The 22,330-nt window shown below is 35.3% G+C and overlaps 1 pseudogene; it reads left to right on the top strand.

Moving 5' to 3' along the window:
• Positions 1 to 7,144: 7,144 nt before the first annotated feature.
• On the top strand, positions 7,145 to 21,741 carry LOC118575376 (annotated as a pseudogene).
• The last annotated feature ends 589 nt before the right edge of the window (positions 21,742 to 22,330 follow it).

The following is a 22,330-nucleotide window of genomic DNA, read 5'->3' as shown; positions in this document are numbered from 1 at the left end:
CAGGTCTTCCCCTGAATGGTTGGTGCTCAGGGCTGGTACCTAGAGGCAGGCCTCTCTGGGTGTGACCCCCAGACACTCACCTCTGGTCCAGATGGGAGTTTCAGCTAATCATAATTTTTTTTTCTTTTCAAGATAAAGATGCCTTTGCCCATAACCAGCAGGAAGCGATTTTAAGAACACTATGCTCACATTCCCAAAGTGGTGGTGTGGGGACAGTAGTTTTTGGTCTTTCAGTGGGTTTTGGGTTTGGGATAATTTTCATTGTTTAGAGGGCTTGGTTACAAGTTGTTGTTGTTAATAGTGAGGAAAAGGGCTAAGCAAAGGAGATTAGGTTTAAGGTTCCTGATAAAAATATATATAAAAATGATAGAAGGTAGATTATTGAATCTACTCTGAAAAGTAAAGAGAAGGTATAGATACAATATAGATTTAAAAAAGATAGATTATTGTATCTCCTTTTAAAAGATAATTACCTGTTTTAAAATTTTACATTGGATTGGATTTTTGTAACCTGTATACAAATATATATATTGAGATTGAGATTGCTAGAAAATGCTGTACATATATTTCTATTCTTGTTCAGGGTATTGTACGTGCACAGTTCTTTTAACAATGTAATGCAATTTGCTAATCCTTGAATGTTAATATTACCAACTATTGGGATATATAGAAATGAAAGTTAGATATTACATTCAAAAATGTAGTCATATTAGGTATGTTTTTTTAAGGTCGAGCAGACATACTTTAAATAGACAGTTCATCTTGACACCTTACAGAGATCTACAGAATGTGTCATTTAAAAAGTTTGTATAATTTAGAATTTTTTTCTTTTTTTATGACTATGAGACCTGTCAGCTCCTGGCATCACCAATTTATGTCATAGAAGATATGGGCATTGAAGAAAATGCACATGGACTTAACTTACATTATGGCAAATGTTAGCCACTGGACAGCAGAGTGTCCTCATATTGACTGCTGACAAACAGGACAAAATGGACAGACAGGACACGAAACAAAGGACTACCAATTCTTGCCAAGACAAATGTGGTTGTGGCTTTAGTAACAGGCATCCGCTGAGGCCAGGACAACACACCACCATCACTGAAGTGGCCATTACAACCTATAAAAGGTACAGTGGCCCTTTCTTCAAAGGCAGCTGAACAGACAGTGGACTGATGGCTTCTGGTGTAGTGGAACAGTAGCTAAAATGGTTATTATTGAGTCCAACCACTCAATGGTAGACTGGCATTTACAAAAAGAGATGAAGCCACCCACAAGCTGAGAAGAATGGCATGTGGAGAAGAATGGAATGCCAAGATGAAGACACCAACAAGCCAAGAAAAATGGACAGCTGAATTCCAAAAACACCAACAATTTCCAGAACTTAAAATCCTGAATCATGACAGGACACTGTTGGAATTCAGGTGTTTTTGGTATGTGGACTATTCTCACTGAATGTGAGTTTGAAGAGCAGACCTTGTGTACATCTTACTTCACAAATGAGTCTGTCAGATACACTAAGCCTATAGCCTGAAGATGATGCACCAATGTTGCAGAGAAACCTCGGGTCACTCTCCAGGCAGCTGGCTGTTTCTGTCAACTCACATTTTTTTGGAAGCCACTTGTTTGCACTTCCTGTTTTATTAAGTAATGTTATTTCCTTCTAGGATCTCTGAGGGAGTTGAAGATTAGATAGTTACGATTATAGTTTAAATAGTTGAAAATTAGTATTTATGGTTATAATTTTTCTTGTTAGGAATTACAGAAAAGGAACTCACTAGAGAGGTGTAAGTGTATAAATTTGAAAAACATTATAAGATAGTTCTCTCTTAGTATTATAAGTTAGGATAAAAAGTTTATCAGGTATTTTTGGATTTACCAAAATAGGATAGATAAAGGAATATTTTCTCTTAGTATGTCAAATGTCATTTTCCATTAAACTAGACACTGTTGAGGTATTAATTGCTTATATATTGTATATAGTTATTGTACTTATGATATATAATTTTTCTTATAGTAGTTAGTTTTTTTTCTTTTTTATTAGAGTAAAAGGGGGAAATGTGATATTTTTATTTGTGATGAAATGTGATATTTTATTTGTATGTTAATAAATAAAGTTGACTGGAAATCAGAGGTCAATTAACCATTAAGCAGAAGTCTACAGGTGGAAGCACACACCCTTAATCCAATCATGTGGCAGGCAGAGTCTTTGTGTGGTCAATGACACAGCCAAGTGTGGTGACACACGCCTTTAATCCCAGTAGCAACCATATAGACTTGGAAGTCTGTATAGACAGGCAGTGATGAGGAGGTCATGTAGCTGGGCTTAGAGCCAATGAGAAGGCAGAATGAAAAGGCAATAAAAACACAAGTCAGGCAGGAAAAAACACTCACTGGGGAAGCTACTGCTAGTGGTAAACTAAAGCTAGTCATGGATTTTGCTCTGATCTCTTTGACTATTTTCTCTGTATTTGGCTCTATGTTTCTTATTTACTAAGACCATTTACAATTACTTCAACATTAGGGGTATTTTTCTTAAGAAAATTAGTGTTATGTCTTCATTGCTACCTTTTGTCTTAATACAGAGATTTTGTGGCCCCTGTGGCTGCATTAGGCTTGTACATGCTGTGACACTTAATGTGAGTTCATATGCTCAACTGCCTCCTTTTGCACCAAGAAACTGTTTCCTTATAGTAAATTAAACACCACAAACTCTGACCATCTTTCCATACTTTTACAAAGGTTCAGGAGCTTTTGAGGAGACAATATGAAGTAAATGTCCCATTTAAGACTGACCATTCTCCTATCTTACTCAATATAATTTGCTCATTTTTTTGTCTCTGTATTAGTCATATTCTGCTCCAAAGAGAAGCTTCTTTTTCATGCTAGGTAAGCCTGAAATCACTGTTTTGGGGGTTTGAAATATAATACCTATTTGTTTGGATATTAAATACTGGAATATTTAATTACTTTAGTATAAACAACTGAGATTAAAATGTAAAAATAAATTGGGAAAACATCAGCCTAAAGAAAATAGGTAATTTTGTTGGCTTCACTTTTGTAGTCTTAAGTAATTGAAATTATAATGCGTGAGATGTTGTGGGTTGGTGTGGTAAGACGTTTGAGTACACTCTGACACTCCTGAGACTACCTAATAAAATTATACCTTAAATCAAGTGACTAGCTGAGTGGAATTGGCCATAAAGAAGCCAGCAATTTGGATAGATGAGATGAAGAGGAAAGAAAGAGTGGGGACTATAGTTTGTGTTTGCTTTTGGTTCTAGGATGAGGACACTTGGAATCAGAACAAGCAAGATATGAGAGAGGAGAGGTAATAGCCACAAGCCAAATGGAAGTGTGTACATTAATAGATATGGGTAACATAAGGTATAAGAACGAGCTATAAAAAAACCTAAGTTATAAGCTGATGTTTCATAATTAATAAGCCTCTGTATTATTATTTGAGGGTTGTTTGTCCAACTCACATGTACTCCTACAGAATGGCTTATTGTTGATCAGTAAATTACTTTCAGTATCTCTTCAGAGATTTGTTCAGCATTTTGCTCATCATGATTCAATAAACTAAAAATAATCCTTCACAAAAACAGATGATAAAATGTTGGCTTCACATTTTCCTAGTACTGTGACATCTTTGCTGCCCTGTTGATCATGAGCTACTTACAATGGCATTGTTAGTATGTGTTGATATTTATTGAGGGATTGGTATTCCTAATTACAATGATGTCATACTGTTTTATGGTTTTTGCTTAATGTTGGTTTTCCAGCCTGTGATATTTTGGAGACATGTCTCTAAGCTATTGATATAAGTTTTGAAAATGTCTGGCCTTTTGGCCTTTTGTCATGACTGTGATGGGTTTCAAATCAAGTGTCTTGTATATTCAAATTATATCCTGTACTACTTTATTCAATACGCTTTTCTTTGGGTCTTAGTTCCATATCTTTAATATGAATCCATGATTTCAAGCAATTGATAAATCAGGAAAAGAGAAAGTAACCACAGCAGGGAGAGTGAGGGAAATAAAAGGCAAGATCAGTACACCAGTAATCTGAAGAGAGCAATGACAAAACGGGATGGGGTGACTTTAGTTGGAAAATGGAGGGAGGTAAATGCAGAAGGGGGATGAAGGAGGGCAAAATGACAGGAAATGTGACAATTTAAAGAGGAATCACACTATTAACTTTCTATACAAAAATAGCTAGAATGCATATATGTCTATGAATATATATAATACATACAGTAATTTCCCATCTAACTTAACGCTCCGCCAAAGAGCAATAGAGCACCTAAAAATGTTAACATCTGTCATGGTCAACAAATTTCTGACTTGTTGTCCAAGAATCTTCTAAAATACTAGAATTTATGTGCATGGTGCCAGAAAGACCATCTACTGTAGAACTAACACCCAGAGACCCTGAGTTAAAAATATTCACAAAATCTCCATGAAGTCCTGATTGGTATAAGAGAAGTTGTTATGTAAAGTTCAAAGGGAGAAATAGTAAGTAAGGAATTCTGATTGCAGAAGAAAGAGTCTCCCCTAGGGAAGAGCACACAGCTTTAAAGAAAAAACCGGAAACAGGACACATTTAAAGTGGAAGGATGTGGGTAGAATGAGGCAGAAGGGTACTCCAAGGATGTCTAAATGATAGAAATTGGGGAGGAAAACAAATTCCAACCTCCTGCAGAAATATTCTAAGTGAACCCATTACTTTATAAGCTAATTAAAATACAAGGTAATGGTAACTCAGATGTAGCCTGACTCAAGGTCATTGTTCCGCATAACAATCTCTCTCATATCAATGTCTACTTTGTTCTCCCCAATCTAATGAAAATGAAAGGTGTTTTGTTTCTGTCATACAGACATGAATTGTAAGTTAAGCATACATGGGACAGATCACAAGCATATATCAGAATTCCTAGTGATATTATGAAATACCAAGTATCTGACAATAAAATAAAAATGAGAACAAAAATTCATCATTCACATAGGAGAATTATGTGGCTTGTTCTTAGTTACCCAGGAGACTGTTTCCTGAAAAAAGATTTGAGGCAGCCCACCCGTCTAGCACATTGTGCTTTGTTCTTTTGATGCTACAAAACTAACCCAAAATGAGTGTTTTAACACAAGAGAAATATATTCACCTGTAGACAAATTGCTAAACGGTCTTATTAAATAAAAATCTCAAAAAGAGAAATTGGGGTTAAAGTCTGAGAGAGATCAGCGGAATAGGGAAAGCCCACAGCTAACCTCACCTCACCAACTCTGCAGCTTGCAACACGAGCCACATCCTGTCTATTCAAACTTTTATGCCTTTTTTGTCTTGTTGTTTTATTAGCTCTATCAGCACAGCTACATCACTTATCCTTCTACCCAGTTCTGTCACTTCCTGCCTGTCTGTAAAGACCTCCAGATCTCTATGGTTAGCGCTGGGATTAAAGGCTTGCATCACCATGTCTGGTTCTATTCGCAGTGTGGCATTGAACTCACAGTGATCCAGGCAGATCTCTTCCTCCCAATTAAAAGAACTAAATGCATGTGCTACCATTGCCTGACTTCTATGCTAACATAGTGGCTAGCTTTCTCCTCTGATCCTCAGGTAAATTTTATTGTGAGACACAATATATTGGGGGACACGATAGATCACCACAATCTCCTATAAATCTGAAACACAGAAATTCAAGCTGAAGGTTTCTCTGGCCCTGCTAATACTCTGAACATCTAAAGAAAAAGACTAGGATTCTGTGAGAGACAGATCATGAATTCTCAGCTATTCTGGCTTCCATGTTCTCCATCTTGACTATTGGTCTTTCCAGCCACATCAGGTCCAACAGTAATGACCTTATCCATGCTGATAAACTCATAAAATCACATGTTTTCAATCCAAAGTCACAGGTATCATAGATTAGAGGCATAACACAGCCATCTGGGAGACACATTTTAGAGTCACTTATAACTTTGTCAACATAATGAAACTGGAGGCTCCCGTGACAGTAACTGTCACTGTTTTCAGAACTAGTTCTTTTGTTCAGGATGAACATTGAAGTATGTGGCTGTACTCACCTTAGAAGCTAGCTGCTATATTCAACTTAGCCACTTAGGTTCTATAAAGTAGTAAAATGGAGCCAATGTGAAGTTGTAGCTAACATGTTTGGTATATTTGTGCAGGTGAAATGAAATTTACACTTCCTGCTCCTAAGATTTACATCCTTTAAAGTATTATGAATAAACACTTTACACATGATGCACTGAGTATACAAGCTTTAGTTTATTTGTTTAGGGAAACTGGAGGGGGTGTATTTAATATACCGCATTGAAGAAAACATAAACAGTCTCTGAATCTTTTCTCTGGATGTAGGGAGGGATTGGGATTTTATATCACCTGAGCAATTCAACATTGGATAAACACACAACAGTACAGTAGCTCTGAGTTCAAAATATAAATAGAAAACATAATCTGACCATTGAATGAGCCATTAATTTGGAATTCACAAATTTAGCCCATCAGATTCCCAGAGTTGGTAGAGATAACATTCGATATAAAGGGAGATGTGGAAGAAATATTGGTAGTCAGACATGCAAGATTTGTAGGAAAAGTGATTTTAGATTCCTCCAGAACATTGGCAAGTTTGATTGGTATAGGCGATAATCAATTTTAAAGATCAGGATGTCCTACTATTTTCACTGAGCCAAGTCTGGTTGTGACATTTCCAGGATGTTTTCTGTCTCATCCCCTTGGCATCCTCTCTTGCAAGGTCTTTGCATCATGCTGAGTAACTGTGTCATGTAACTCTTGCCAAGGCTATTCAAGAGGTGTCTTCCCTGGAGTTTTGATGTTCTTTACTCTTTAAGTCATGGGGCCTGTGGTTAAAGAAAATTCACAACTGTATTTTGAAGCTTGTTTTTATCTTGAGTGCAGGGTCTCAGATGGGAAGTCTCAGGGAAGAAAATTGTTCAAAATTCTCCATGGAGTGTAAAACAGGCTTGTCAAAACTATATGTCATTAGAGTAATGACTTTAATCACCAAAAATATTACCAACTCTTCTGCTCACAAAAACATGATCCCTATATGTAGCTGCTGAACACATTGAGCTCCGTGTCCCCCATGCTTACAGTGTGCTATTTCATGATGCTCTCTTGGATTTTTCTTTTTTTGCTCCTGGAGACTCTTGTTCCTTTGTGTTCATTTAATGATTTTCAATGCACATCACTAAGTCCTTTACATAGTGATGGAAATGTGATTATTGCTGCATTTTTTACACTTTTTAGTTCTTATTGCACAAAAACATATAATTTGCTATGTGACGATAAACCAAAAATACAGTAAGTGCTTTTAAAATTTATTTCTTTTCAGAATTCAGATTTCATTGTCCTCAAGTAAGTTTGGTTTCACATGAATTTATCTTAGTTTCCCGTCCTGTCATTCCCTTTATCCTACTCACAAAACTTTTTCAGGTGTGTCTTTTTTCTTCTCTCAAAGAAAGAAGAGATTGTTTTAATTCATATTTTTTTTAATACTCTTCATAAGCTGAATCTGTCTACATTCCTCTGCCTTGCCTTTAGCTTTTCAGTTAAGGGACATTTTCATGGCTTTCTCAGCAGACAGAATATTTTTTAAAAGGTGACATGTTGTTTTTGGCAATTTCCAAATTGTAGTTTTTCTACTTGGGGAGGAAATAATGCCATAAATTGCAGTCATTAGAGAGTCTTCTGTGTGATGGTAGAGTGAGCGGGACTTCCTTGGGTTAGCTACTGTTGTTATGAAAGTCAGAATATGAAAATTTGGTTTGGGGACTTCATCTGTTAAACTGATTTCAAAATGTCTTACAATTTGTATCTATAATTTTGATTAGTAATATATTAGATCCTGTTACTTTTACACCATTCTATTTCATTACAGTTTTCTAATTGTTTACAACTGATATGTGTGTGTTCTGCAAGACACGTAGATGTTTTTGGTGACATCTGAGTGCTGTTTCTTAGGTTGATGCGTGTAGGATTAGAGGGTATTAGCAGAAAAATGATAGAATTGAGAGGATTCTTCTGGAGAGAAAAGTCTATGTAGGAATATTTTTGAAGGATGTAAGATTTGTTTTATTCCATGCAGACATTTTTGTAGCTGTAGAATCCACCTATTAAGTTCTGAAATGGAGGAAGATAGCTTGCATTCCACTTAGAATAAAACCCTGTGAAAAGAAAAGAAGCAAGCAAGATACAGGATGAGAGTCAGCAGATAGACAATGAGGAGTGAAGATACATTCAGGTCCTTGAAATACAATTGTGTTTATGCTGAAACCTGGATGGAGTGCCAAGTTATCAGCCCTGGAATATAGAACAGGAAACATGATCAGGGAGGAAAAGTTGGTAGACATAAATATGTTTTGACAGCTTAGTCTGAAATTGACATAGCAAATATGGTGACAGAAATCCATTCACATGAATGTGCCTGTGTGATTGAATATGGAAAGTGAGTTTGTTTTGTCTTTTGCCCTCTTACTTGATCCTCCTCACTTGTTGATTGGATCCACACAAGTATTTTCTCTCTGATAATCACAACAAAAAGCACATTGAATGTGTGACCAGGAATATATTCTATTGCAATTGTATTTATGTGTCTGAGTGTATACTTTTATTTTACCCTCATAAGTCATAAATATATATATCTCCACACCAGGAATAGTTGCCACTGAGTTTTTTATCTTAGTCATTCTGACTTGTATAAGTTAGAAGACCAATGTTCTTTTGATTTACCTTTGTCTGATAGCTAAGGCTGTTGAACTTTTCTTTAAGTGATTCTCAGCCATCTGAGATTCTTCTGTTGAGAATCTCTGATTAGGTCTCTACCCTATTTTTGAATTGGATTATTTGGTCTCTCAATGTCTAGTTTCCTGAGTTTTAATATATTTTGGAAATCAGCCCTCTGATATACAGTTTGTGAAGATACTTTGCCTTTTGTAGTCTGCTGTTTTGTTCTTTTGACAGTGTCCTTTGCCTTGGAGAAAATTTCCACTTTAAAAAATATATTCCTTGTAGTTTGTACTTCATAATGTTTCTAATTTGCTACTTTCTTCCAATAAACATCTTATTTATATATTTAACATCATATTACATTAAAGGACATAACATTTGCTTATGTCTAGTCTATTTACCCCCATTAATAATGTAAACTCCATGTCATTTAATGGTCCCTGAAATAGCAATGGTTTTACCAACGAATAATTTTTTCAGTCATTCATATTATCATTTTAACTGAATTTCTACCACATTCTATCTTTTTTAATTTTTCAATGGAAATGATGAGAAATGGGAAACATTCAGAAATCCATAGTGCACATTTTTGTATTTAGTCTCTTGGTGCTCATCTGTATCTTGAAACATCCTTACTCTACTCAAAACACTGGTAACAATCAATGTGTAGGGTTTTTTTTTTCTGTTTTGCCTATATCAGTGATGTTGAAAACTTTTTAAAGTAGGTATTAGTTGTATGTATTTTTCTTTGGTACAGAATCTGTTCATGTAATTACCATTGTCTTGGTGTAGGCTTTATTTCCTTGATTTGTAGATTCTTAAATTAATTGAAACTTTTGGACATGAGTCCAATGTCTAAAGAAAAAATGAAACATGTTTGCTCCCATTATGTGGTGTTCTGATGATAGGTTTTTTTAGCTGTACAGAATACTTTTCTGTTTAGTTTTGTTAGTTGCAGCTTTATTTTGTATGGTCCCATTTTTGATATCTAAGGATATTTGGTGTAACCTTGTTATTCTCTTCAATAAGTTCTTGCCTACATTAATGGTTGGCAATTATTAGGTGTGTATTCTTCTATCACATTCAGTGTTCGTGTTTTAAGCTAAGGACTGTGATCAATTTGAAATGATTCTTATGCAGTGTGGAGGGTAATGTTTCCTTTTCACTCTCTTGTATGTTGATACCCAGCATGTCAGCTGCCTTTGTTGTGTAAGCTGTTTGTCCTCAACTGCTCATTTTCCTCCTTGATTAAAAAGTATTTGGCTGTACCATTAGGGTGTAAAGGTAATTACAACTATCTATAAGTACCAGCTTACCCTGGAATAATGGTTATCATCAAAAAAAAATCTAACCATAAGAATTTGAAAGTCTTTTGGCAAAGAGAAATCATTTGATGTTGGTGGGCATTAAAATGTAGAGATGTTATGGAAATCATTCTGGAGGCTCATCAGACTTTTAAAAGAGAAGTAAATGACATATGATACAGAATTCCTCTTCTGTTCTCATTCCAAAAAACTTCACTCTGTCTTGAAGATTTTCTATCACTGTGAATAATGTTTTATCATTTTTTGTTTTTAATTTTTGTTGTTTTTTATAATTTAAATACATTTTTTGGTTTTAATTTTCTTTATTGTTTTCATTATTAGTTTAAATTTATTTAAATGTTACATAACTAGATGTACATTTCTCCAAAATATTAACCATTTCTTCATGATGAGAACATTCTCTTTTCTAGCTCTTCTCATGCATGTGTGTTAGAGTGTTTGTTGAATTTGTGCATAATATGTAATAGCATGAATACTCTTGAACCAGCTTTAAAATTCTATCAATGTATTATTTTTTGTATTTACATGTTTTTTATTTTTAATGTGTTCATTAAGATTTGTTTTATCTCTGATGCCAGTGTAGTTATTGTTGTGTGCATTACTAATCAATGAATATGTTTTAAAACTTGAAACGTTTACATGTAAACATATAGTCCTTTGAGTACATAATGGAGGCTATCAAGATAAATCCCAGAGTTAGAAATTTCATCAGGTGGGTGGTGGTGGCACACACTTTTAATAGCAGAACTTGGGAGGCAGAGCCAGGTGGATCTCTGTGAGTTCAAAGCCAGTCTGGGCTACAGAGTGATTTCAGGAAAGGCACAAAGCTACATAGATGAACCATGTCTCAAAAATCAAAACCAAACAAAAGCCAAAAAGAGAAATTTCAAAGCCACTTATTGTGATATATATTATGGAATCCAGAAGACATAGGTTCTAATGACAGTAATTACAGTGATTGAATGGACTTGGTAGTGGAATGATAGCAAGCAGGAAAAAAACAAAAGTTTTTGTCTTCCATGTCCATGTATAGGCTTCCATCATATATGATCCTCATTAAAGATGTGTCATCCTGCCTATAGATCTAGATTAAGGAAGTGTGTGAAATACCTGGAATAAAAGAATATCTCCCAACCACTCAGATCTTATAATATGTAGTTAGGTAGATAAATAAGAATAGCGATAACAAGTACACCCTTTTACAACTGGACACACAATCCTACATACTTTTGATGTAATTAATAACCAAATGAACAAAGCATGAGACATAGGAGGTTTGTCAAATAAATTTACTATGTATTGTGAGAATATTCATACAATGAGAGGTGCTTGAGTTATGTCAACCCCTTCTCTTTAAGCTCTTATTGATAACAAGTTTCATTCTATCAAAGTTCACTTTTGAGAACCCATGATTTCATAGGGCTTACTTACAGAAAATAAGTAAGGTCTTTCTGACGACAGTATGATGACCCAGACCTGGTCACACTGATAATTCTTTACTTAGTACGTATGAAGATAATTTATCATTTCATAAATAGTATCCAACCCCTACATTTTAAAAATATTGTCAAGTCAGCTTCTGATTTTTTCAAGTTGTATTAACTATTAAGATGTCCCTCTGAGGTCATTTTTCTTCATTTGAAGGTATGAAGGTAACTGTTCTTTAACTTGAGAGATTGAACAAAATCACTGTATTGGCTCTTCAAACACATATTTATTCTTTTATTTGTTTTAATGATGCTTTATTGTTGGGAAATATTGTTATTGTTGGATCCAGTGTAGCATAATAATATAATAATGGGGTACTGAACAACCAAGTTTATTAAACTAGAAGCATACTTTTTTCCAGGAAAAAAAATCAAAGGAAAAAAAAGAAATTTTCTGTAGGGGACAAATTTTATCAGCTGTCTGAGATCACAGCCAGAGTTTGGGATTATTAAGCTGTGGTAAAGGGGGAGGGTTTCATCCAACTTTTTATAGCAAAAGTGAACATCATGCAAGGGGCTCATGATAGGAGTCAAGTAGATATATCAACTGTAGCTGGAGTTATCTCCAGACCCACCTGGACTTCAGCTTCTTAGACCCAAATAAACACACAGAGGCTTACATTAATTAAAACTGTATGGCCTAATGGCTCAGGCTTCCTGCTAGCAAGAACTTAAATTAACACATTTCTATAAATCTATACCTTGCCACATGGTTCATAGCTTACCAGTACCTTAACATCTTGGTTCTCATGGTGGCGACTGGCAGTGTCTCTCTGACTCAGCCCTTTTGTGACCAAAATTCTCCTCTCCCTCTGTCCCATCAATACTTCCTGCCTGGCTATAGGCCAATCAGCACTTTATTTTTTAAGCAATTGGAGCAATACATTCACAGCATACAGAAGGATATACACAGAAATCAAGCATGAGATACATGCTAGAAGTCACATAGAAACAACTATTAGAAGTTAACTTTGACCCATGCATTTCTTGACTATAAGGGGCAAAAGGTTTAAAAGTTAACCATTGGCTATTGACAGAAGATCTGGCTATCAGCAGAGAGTTATTGTTACAAGTTAAACTTTTGAGCTGATGACTGTCTGCTTTAACTTTGTAGGTTTAAAATTTTATATTTATATATTCCTGGAAACTACACTTAGAACTATTAAAGTATTTATTTCTGTATATCCATTCATGTATGTATGAATATACATATACATATATATGTGTATATATATATATATATATATATATATATATATATATATATGTTACTTTTAAAAACACATATCACTAATTTGGACATAAATGAGGGCCATTTTCCAATATGATCAGTATATCCTGGTTTAGGAACAATAATATCATAAAGGTAATTGATACCCTTAAGCACAATGAACCATACTGTAGAACTAGAGCTGGAATAAGCATCATGGAGATACATATTGACTAGAACTGTATGATTCCATATCTCTTTTGACTTAAAGTACACATTAAATTTACATGTAGAATGTCAGGTTAGTTATTCCAAAGAAGTGTGCAGGAATATAGTCATGTCTATTTATTTTACCTATGTGGTCAGGTTGATTAAATACATATTTTATTTAAGGTTTCTTGTTTTAAGCTGAGTATTACTATGAACAAAATAACCTAGGGCCAAGTCAACTATTCTTCTTTTTGGAGTGTTTACTTATAACCATTTTGTTATTAATGACCTGATGTGAAAAACAAACCATAATTTCATGTGGACAGTCTATGCATAAAAAATATAAAAGACAAATTGTTTAAAAAAAGAAGATTTTATGATTATTATTTTGAGATTAAATTTTTATCTTTTTCATTGTAAAAGAAAAATCTCACTCAGAGGGATCTTTATTCAACATGTTGTGAGTTTGAGCAGAAACAAGAGCAGACATTCAGATAACAAACTAGCATAAGGGTAAAGGACATTTTTCCTCAGTTAGAGGAAAATGACTTGGACTTACCAGTCAGAACCAGCAGTGAGATCCAGTAGAGCCTACCATAGAAGCACTTTCCTAGCTACAGTTTGTCTCTCACATGGCAATTTATCCTTAGAATCAATGTTGAGTTTTGTGATTTTAACAAGGATCTTTTTAGAAGCTAGAAATTTTATTATCTAATAACCTATTAATGTTAAAACAAAATGAAGGAAAAACATTAATGATGACAAAATAAACACCACAGAGGTCTGATATTTTCTCTACAGTCACGTATAATATGGGTATATGGATCCTATTGGACTCAATGGGACAATGACATATAACAGTGGTCACCAGTTTGGATTGTCCCACGAACTTACATTGAATATGCTTGCTTTATGATATCAGAGGCAAACTTAACCTCTAAGTCAAATGGTTGCTTCCATCTTGATGAGGATCCTCAAGTCATGTGTGCAATAAACCAGGTCATATATTCTGTTCAAGTTGAACTCAGCTCCAGGATAATGTAATTACTCCTATCAGGACATTCAAGGTTGTTGTGTAATCTGTTTTGTGTGCGAGGTAAGAACATAGTAAAGGGATAAAGAAAAAGGCAGGCAGATGGAAGAAATAGCAAAAACTTGCCACAAAGTAGCCCAGGGGATTCAAGTTATGAATGTAGATTGTTAAACTAGAGGAAGTTCACTCAGTCATTTGCTCTTCATTGTATGGCTCTCAGAAAGGAGAGGGAGATGTCATGGGAGAGAGGGAAGGTTGTTCAAAGATATGTGGTTTGATGCTGAACTCCTAAACACTCTCAGGTTCAGATCCAAGGGTGCTTTGTGATTAATACTTTCAACATTGGCAGACATTCCCATAAGCATTATTGGATCTTTATCAAAACAAGTGAAAGGCTGCAGTCTCTCCATCTTTGTACAGACAGAGTTATTGTGGTGTGGGGCAGTTGAGGTTTTTATAGTACTGAACAGAGGAGCCTTTAAAGATGGAGGTCTCCTTCAGCCGATTATATCAGTAAAGTAAAAAACTTAGGGGGTTTTATTTGTGTTCCCTCATACTAGAGATTCCAAGGTTAATATCAGTCTAGGTCAAGGTTCCTGTCAGAAAATTTTAGACACACCCAAGTAATTTAGGTAATTAAACCATCACTTACTATATACCATGGTATTAAAAATATTATCATGATGACAAAAATTTTTGTTTATAGATATATAACATTGGAGGTATAAAAGCCATTGGTACCTTATCATCTGCAATGTAGTCCAGAATCATACTGTTAGACATGATATGAGCCCACACCATGAATACTGACAATCCTTCTCTGCAGGTTCAAGTTGAGGAGCTACCAGTTTCCTTTGGCCTTCATATTTGCCATTGAGGAGATCAACAGGAACACTCACATTTTACCCAACATATCTCTAGGATTTGAGCTCTACAATGTAGAAAACAATCTATGGGCTATTATGCAGCAAGCGTTTTTTTGCCTCACAGGAATGGGAGTACACATTCCCAATTACACATGTAGAAGGAAGAAAAAGGCTATTGCTTTACTTACAGGAACTGAATGGGAAACATCTGTACAAGTGGGGAGACTGCTGAATCTCTACAAATATCCACAGGTGAGGAACATGTCTGGTAGGGAACAAGAAACCCATATTAAACTGCAGACATTTGAGATGTTTTCAATGTAAAGAAGTGAAGCTGTGACATTCATCTATCAAAAGAAATAAATCAGGTAATTGATAATCTGTCCTCAAATATTTCTTTGAGATAGAGAAGGGGAACATGCTGGAGCCTATAGTGTGTGTTTAGAAAACTCTGTGTCTTGTGAGCAATTCTCTATAAATACTTTGAGAAACAAGATGCAAGTTTAAAATACCATGAGCAGGAGGTAGTCTATACCAAAGTAAAGTGTCACCTCTTGTTCAAAGCTGTATTCCTTGTCAGTGTTATCACTTTTGTTTCCTATTTGAAATTTCCTTCAGATTACTTTTGGGCCATTTGATACTATCCTAAGTGACAGAGTCCAGTATTCTTCTCTCTACCAGACAGCACAAAAGGACATTTCTCTGTCCCATGCCATTGTCATTTTGATGGTTCATTTCAACTGGACCTGGGTGGGACTGGTTCTCCCAGATGACCACCATGGGGCTGAGATTCTACCACACTTGAGAAGAGAGATGGACAGGGACAGAGTGTGTGTGGCTTTTGTAGAAATGATTCTGGACAGCGACTTTCACATATACTTGGAAGTCAGATCAATTCATCGAAGTATCCTGAAATCATCTGCAAATGTTGTTTTCCTTTATGATGTCACTGACTATTTATATTATCTAATATTATATATACAAATACATTCAACTATTTGGAAAGTCTGGATCATTAAGATCCAATGGGATATAGCTACTGGTCCTCCTTATTTCATATTTGATCCATTCCATGGTAGTCTCATTTTTGCACATCACCATGCTGAGATTTCTGGTTTTAAGAAGTTTATCCAGACATACAGGCCTTCCAAATACCCAGAAGACTATATCCTTGCTCTTTTGTGGAACATATATTTCAATTGCTCATTTTCTGGACCTGACTGTAAAATTTTGGATAACTGTCTACCCAATGCTTCCTTGGAAATGTTGCCTGGAAATGCTTTAGAAATGGAGATGACTGAAGAGGGTTACAATATATATAATTCTGTATATGCTGTGGCTCACAGTCTCCATGAGATGACTCTCAAACAAATACAAATTCACCCCCATGAAAATACCCATCCTTGGGAGGTAATTTCTCTTTCTGTATATATTATTAAATGCACTGTGGCATACTGAGGTTTCCTAAAAGCAAACAAAACATGATTTTATACTCTGGCAGGTTTTACCAAAAATCATCTGAGAGACTATAGGTAATTCGTATCTAGAAGACTTTGCAGACACATGTGTCATTGTTCAGGTTGAACATGAAAATCAAGATTAATGTGGGTACATCATTATCTGATTTGTCTTACACGTTGACTCAGAATTTCCTCATGATTCTATACTCAATTGAAACCCCATTATCTCTAAGGATATTGCAGAAGAGAAATAGGAGAACTAGATCTTTAATTGTCAAATTCTATTAGATCCTTAACGTTCAAATATTGGAGGTATGGTTATGATTCCTAATTGATCATTTTATTTCATTTTGGACATTAACACCCCAATTTACAAACTGAAACTTTGAGCAGATTACTATTGTGGAAATTTGCTTGATTCAACATTCATTGATGGTAGGACAAATTGCTAAAAGGCTCATTAATTAAAAAACTTGGAGCCAGATATTGGGGTTAAAAGCAAGAGATCAGAAAAGCAGAAAAATGTCAGCAGTGTTCTTACCACTTGGAGATCCTCAGCCAAAGAGACCTACTTCCTGTATACCCACACCTATATGCATTTCTGTTCTGCATCTCATTTCCTCTCTCTGTCTGCCCAGCTACATCATTTCAAGTCTCTCTGTACAGACCTCCAGACCTCTATGGTTAGTGCTGAGATTAAAGGCATGTGTCGCCATGCCTTCATCTGTTCCCCAAGGTGGCTTTGAAGTCACAGAGGTCCAGACCAATCTCTGCCTCCCTAGTGACAGGCTTAAAGGCAAGAGCACCATTTCCTGACCTCTATGTTTACTATAGTAGGTGGCCTTTTTGCTCCAATCCACAGATAAAGTTTATGAGGGTGCACAATATATTGTGGGACACAATACATCACCACAATTGATTAAATCATTTTGCTTGTTTGCTTGTTATTGTGTGTTTGTGTGTGTGAATTATTTCTTTTGAAATTAACTAACAAGAAACTTTATGATATATTCAATTTTAATCTTCATCCATTAAAGTGTTTATAGCTTGATGTAGCTTACAATTCCTATCAGGGATTTAGGACAATAAGCCCACTACTTCATTGGGTTCTGTTGATCTTTCTGTGAATACATTCATCATGAAATTCTGTATCTCTTGTAGCTTCACCCTTATCTCAAGAATATCCAATACAAAAATGGTGCTGGTAAACTTATGGTTTTGGATTCACAAAGGAAATTAGAAACAGAATATGATATTTTCAACCTCTGGAATTTTCCAGATGGTCTCAGACAAAAGATGAAAGTTGGAACATTTTCTCCCAAAGCTCCACAGGGCCAAGAACTCTTCTTGTCTGACCATATGCTACAGTGGGCTACAGGATTTGCAGAGGTGGGCTGGATCTTATCTCCTTGCTTTGATCTCTATATCAATAAACATTTGTTTGTGGATGTAATGAGAGTTGGTTCCTTACAGAATGCCAATCTGTATGCACAAAATGACTGTCATATGAGGAAGTTTTTATTGCATTATTCTGAGTAATGTGATTTTTTATTTTTCTATACTTTTCTTCTGTGGGAACTTATTTCCAGTAATAAATACAGTGTCTATTCATTAAGATTTCATTCTTGTCCTGAAATGACCTGACAAATGTAGTAATTTGACTGCCAGATTAAAAATATCAGTGCATGGTCATTTGATTTCAGACACGTGGTAATGCAAAATAGTATGGAAGGCACATGTGCATGGTTTACACACATGTCTTTCTGAAAAAAAAAGAGAAAGCAATTTGTCAAGCAATCAGAAAAACCAAGTCAGCATAACATAATAACAATGACTTTATAGGGTTACATTTGTCATGAGCAGTTCATAATGATTCAGGCAATCATGTTGGCAAGAGTCTGAGAAAGTGAGTCCTGTTGTATCTTCAGTCCGGAAGAAGATAGATGTGAACACTGCTCTTCACATCTCCTTCTGTTTTTAATTCAGTCTTTAACAACAGCCAATGAAATAGTGATACCTGATTGTGGAATAGGTCTTCTTGCTTCAATTACCCTAATGTGGGTCATTGCTCACAGAGATTCACAAAGACTATTTTATATGATAATTGTAAAACCTGTCATGTTGACTAGTGTAAATTAAGCAGACCATTGGGGAAAAAAGCTGCTCACTGCAGCTGTCAGGAAGTACACACTAGTATCCACATGCCATTACAGCAGCCCATTTAGACAAGACTCAGTGACCAAACTTCTGATTTTGCCCTTCTTGTTATAATTTCCCAATTGTTCAGATTTCTATTGTAGTTGCATCATTGTTTAAACACATTGATCTTCACTGGTATAATATATTGAAATTAGAAAGAAGTAGTACATCAAAACAAGAATCTGGTAAAAATATATAAAAACTTACCATCTCACCGTTCAATATTTAAAAAAATATTTTAATCGTTTTAAAACTATACATTCCTGAGTATTTTCTTTTGTATATTTCTCAGCTTCCTCGCTCTGTGTGCAGTGAGAGCTGTGTTCCTGGATTCAGAAAATCCCCCCAGGAGGGCAAGCCTGTCTGCTGCTATGATTGCACTCCTTGTCCAGATAATGAGATTTCCAATGAGACAGGTAAGTGTCAGTGATCCTGGGGTATTTCCCACCTCTCTACAGTGTTCTGAAAGGTCTAAGCAGATGAACAAGTTCTGTGAAGAAACAGTAGTGATAAGTCCTGTGATTCTTTCAGTTAGAAGTAAAAGTGTTTTGGTTCATTTTTGTCACCAGTTTAAATGGTGCTCCAGCCATTGAAATTAATACTTGGCTCATTTGTTTGGTGCATTATAGCCATTGTTACTTTCAGAGAACAGCTTTACTCAGAATAGAGCATTCTGCCTGATTCACCGTGGCATTACACACACACACACACACACACACACACACACATACACACACACACACACACAACTGTAAATTCCTGACTTTTCATGCATTTCAAAGCATACTTAGTTTATAGTGAACACACATTTAATGGTTTGATCCTTATGACACTTATATGCATAATTTCAGTCTTAGTTCTATGCTTATCTGAGATTATCAGAAAGGTCAAATTTGATTTAACTGTGGACCTATTTTTAAATGTTTTATTTTAGATTTTCATTCATTTTGTTTTATCATTGAGTATTGCCTGTATGCATGTAAGTGTACTATGTACTTGCTTAGTGCACATCAAAGTTGGAAGAGGGATTCAGATATCCTGATGATGGAGGCATGGATAGCACTGAACACCATGTGGGTGCTTACAACTGAAACCAGGTCCTCCTTAAGAGTAACAGATCAATGCTAAATATTTCAAAACAGTGAATCCTCTACCTCAAATCCTGTAAAATGAAGTGTATCTGTATTGAAAACAACCATACTTACATATTTGTAAAATACTTATCATGACTTATGTACCCTGTGCATAAAGAATACATGGGGTTGTGTATATGAAGCATTCTTGCTCTGTTTAGAAACAATAGATGTAAACACACAAAATACAGTAGAGTCATAGTGCCTTGAGAGTGTGAGCACAGCAGGAAGGCCCATCTAGAAAAAATAAATAAAATACTGATAATGGAATAAAAGGTTCTGTGCACAGTAGCAAAATGATGAAGTCAATAGGCTTTTAATTAGAATTTTCAACAACAATTAAATTGCAAATTCCACTTTGAGAAAATATCAAATATTTTTAATTAAAGTATGAAAGAGATTTATTTTACTGAAAATATGCAATAAGTTCATTGATACTTATATCTTTTTAATTCAAGATGAAATTCACAAATTAGAAAAAATGAAGCATCACAAAATTATTCCATTACCAACTAAGACTAAAACAAGAGTTTAGATATTTAACAGATAGATATAAAACTCCCTGGGAATGATTAAACATTTTCATAAAGGGAGTTTTTCCATCTTTCAAGAACCTAATAATCATCATTCTCACAAGCACTATCAGAGAATAAACACACTGGAAAATTCAATAAATTCTATGGAAATAGATTAATTTTGATACTGAGTATGAGAACAAAGCTAAAAGGAAGAAATGTCAGGGTATGTAAAGAATTAACTAACTTAATTAGTTAATTAACATGACAAAGTCACACAAGGGAATTCAGAAGGAGGTGATTCTATGATGAATCAGGTTTATATAACTTAATTCAATAATTTATGACAATAAAAATTTAAAATATTAATCATCACTTAATTGATAATATATTTACTTATGGCAATGAGAAGGACAGACTTGTTAATTTCATATTCAACAAAGAAGATGGGCAGTAATGAACTGAAATGATTGATTAGAGAGTATTTGTTAATTGTTACTATTAAGAACAGATTTACTTTAGTCTGAAACAACAAAGGAAACGTGGGCAAATGCCAGAGAGCTGTTGCTGGGAAGAGGCTTGAGATAAAACTGGAACCTGAGTAGAGACTCACAATAACTTTAATTCCTGAGTAGATATGGACCATTGTGTGAAGTGTCCAGAAAGTCATTATGCAAACACAGAGAAGAACCACTGTCTCCAGAAAGCAGTAACTTTTCTGGCCTATGAAGACCCTTTGGGGATGGCACTCACTTACTTGGCTTTGGGCTTCTCTGCACTAACAGCTGGTGTTCTTGGGGTCTTTGTGAAGTATCACCACAATCCCATTGTCAAGGCCAACAATCAGGCTCTCTCTTTCATCCTGCTCATCACTCTGATCTTCTGTTTTCTCTGTCCATTGCTCTTCATTGGCCATCCCAACACAGCCACCTGTATCCTGCAGCAGAGCACATTTGCAGTTCTGTTCACTGTGGCTCTCTCCTCAGTCTTGGCCAAAACTGTTACTGTGGTTCTGGCTTTCAAGATCACATTGCCAGGGAGACTGATAAGATGGATAATGATATCAAGAGCTACTAACCTTATTATTCCTATATGCACCCTTATCCAACTTGTGCTCTGTGGAATTTGGCTGAGCACCTCTCCTCCCTATATTGACTAAGATGCTTACTCTGAACATGGCTACATAATTATTATATGCAACAAGGGCTCCACTATTGCCTTCCATTCTGTCCTGGCATACCTCTGCTCCATGGCACTTGGGAGCTACACTGTGGCTTACCTCTCCAGGAACCTGCCTGACACATTCAATGAAGCCAAGTTCATCACTTTCAGCATGTTGGTGTTCTTCAGTGTGTGGGTCACCTTCCTCCCTGTCTACCACAGCACCAAGGGGAAACTCATGGTGGCCATGGAAGTCTTCTCCATCTTGTCTTCCAGTGCAGGTCTCCTAGGATGCATATTTCTCCCTAAGTGCTATATTATTTTGTTCAGACCACATAGTAATGTGCTTCATCATGTCAGGAACAGAGCACATTGAGGAAGAAAAGTGGATCTTACAGCTTAGTCCATGTTTTTCCTAATTATATACAAGTCTTCAAGTCTGTTTAGCATGAATCCAATTTTCAGATATCATAGAGCAATTTAAAATTTTATATTGATTGCTTTCATTTAATATTGAAATCCATCTTTATTCTCTACTCTTCTAACATTTTTTACATATTTCTCTAAACTAGAAAGCCTATTTCAATAAAATGCATTATATATCTCAATTAATATTAAAGAAAAGATGAATGGGACGTTTTTGCATTCTTCACCTTTTCAACATTGCATAACTTTTGCCTTTATAGCATCAAACATTTTTACATGTATCCATGTGTCTTGATGCCCTTGTTATGTTTTCAGGATTTGTGTTTCCATTTCATGTCTGTTTTTGTTAAGAAAGAAGGCACATTTTTAAAAAAATGAATACGATTTACACATAAAGATATTACTCTGCTAATTAATTTCATAATGAGATAAATACTGGACTATAATAAAGACCAGTTTATCACTTAATTATAACTCAAATCAGATAACAGTTGATCAGACATTTCCCCAGTGAGTTTCCTGATGGTACTGTTAAATCT

The sequence above is a fragment of the Onychomys torridus genome, unplaced genomic scaffold (genome assembly GCF_903995425.1).
Source record: "Onychomys torridus unplaced genomic scaffold, mOncTor1.1, whole genome shotgun sequence".
Taxonomy (NCBI): domain Eukaryota; kingdom Metazoa; phylum Chordata; class Mammalia; order Rodentia; family Cricetidae; genus Onychomys; species Onychomys torridus.
This window is presented reverse-complemented; position numbering and strand designations above follow the sequence as displayed.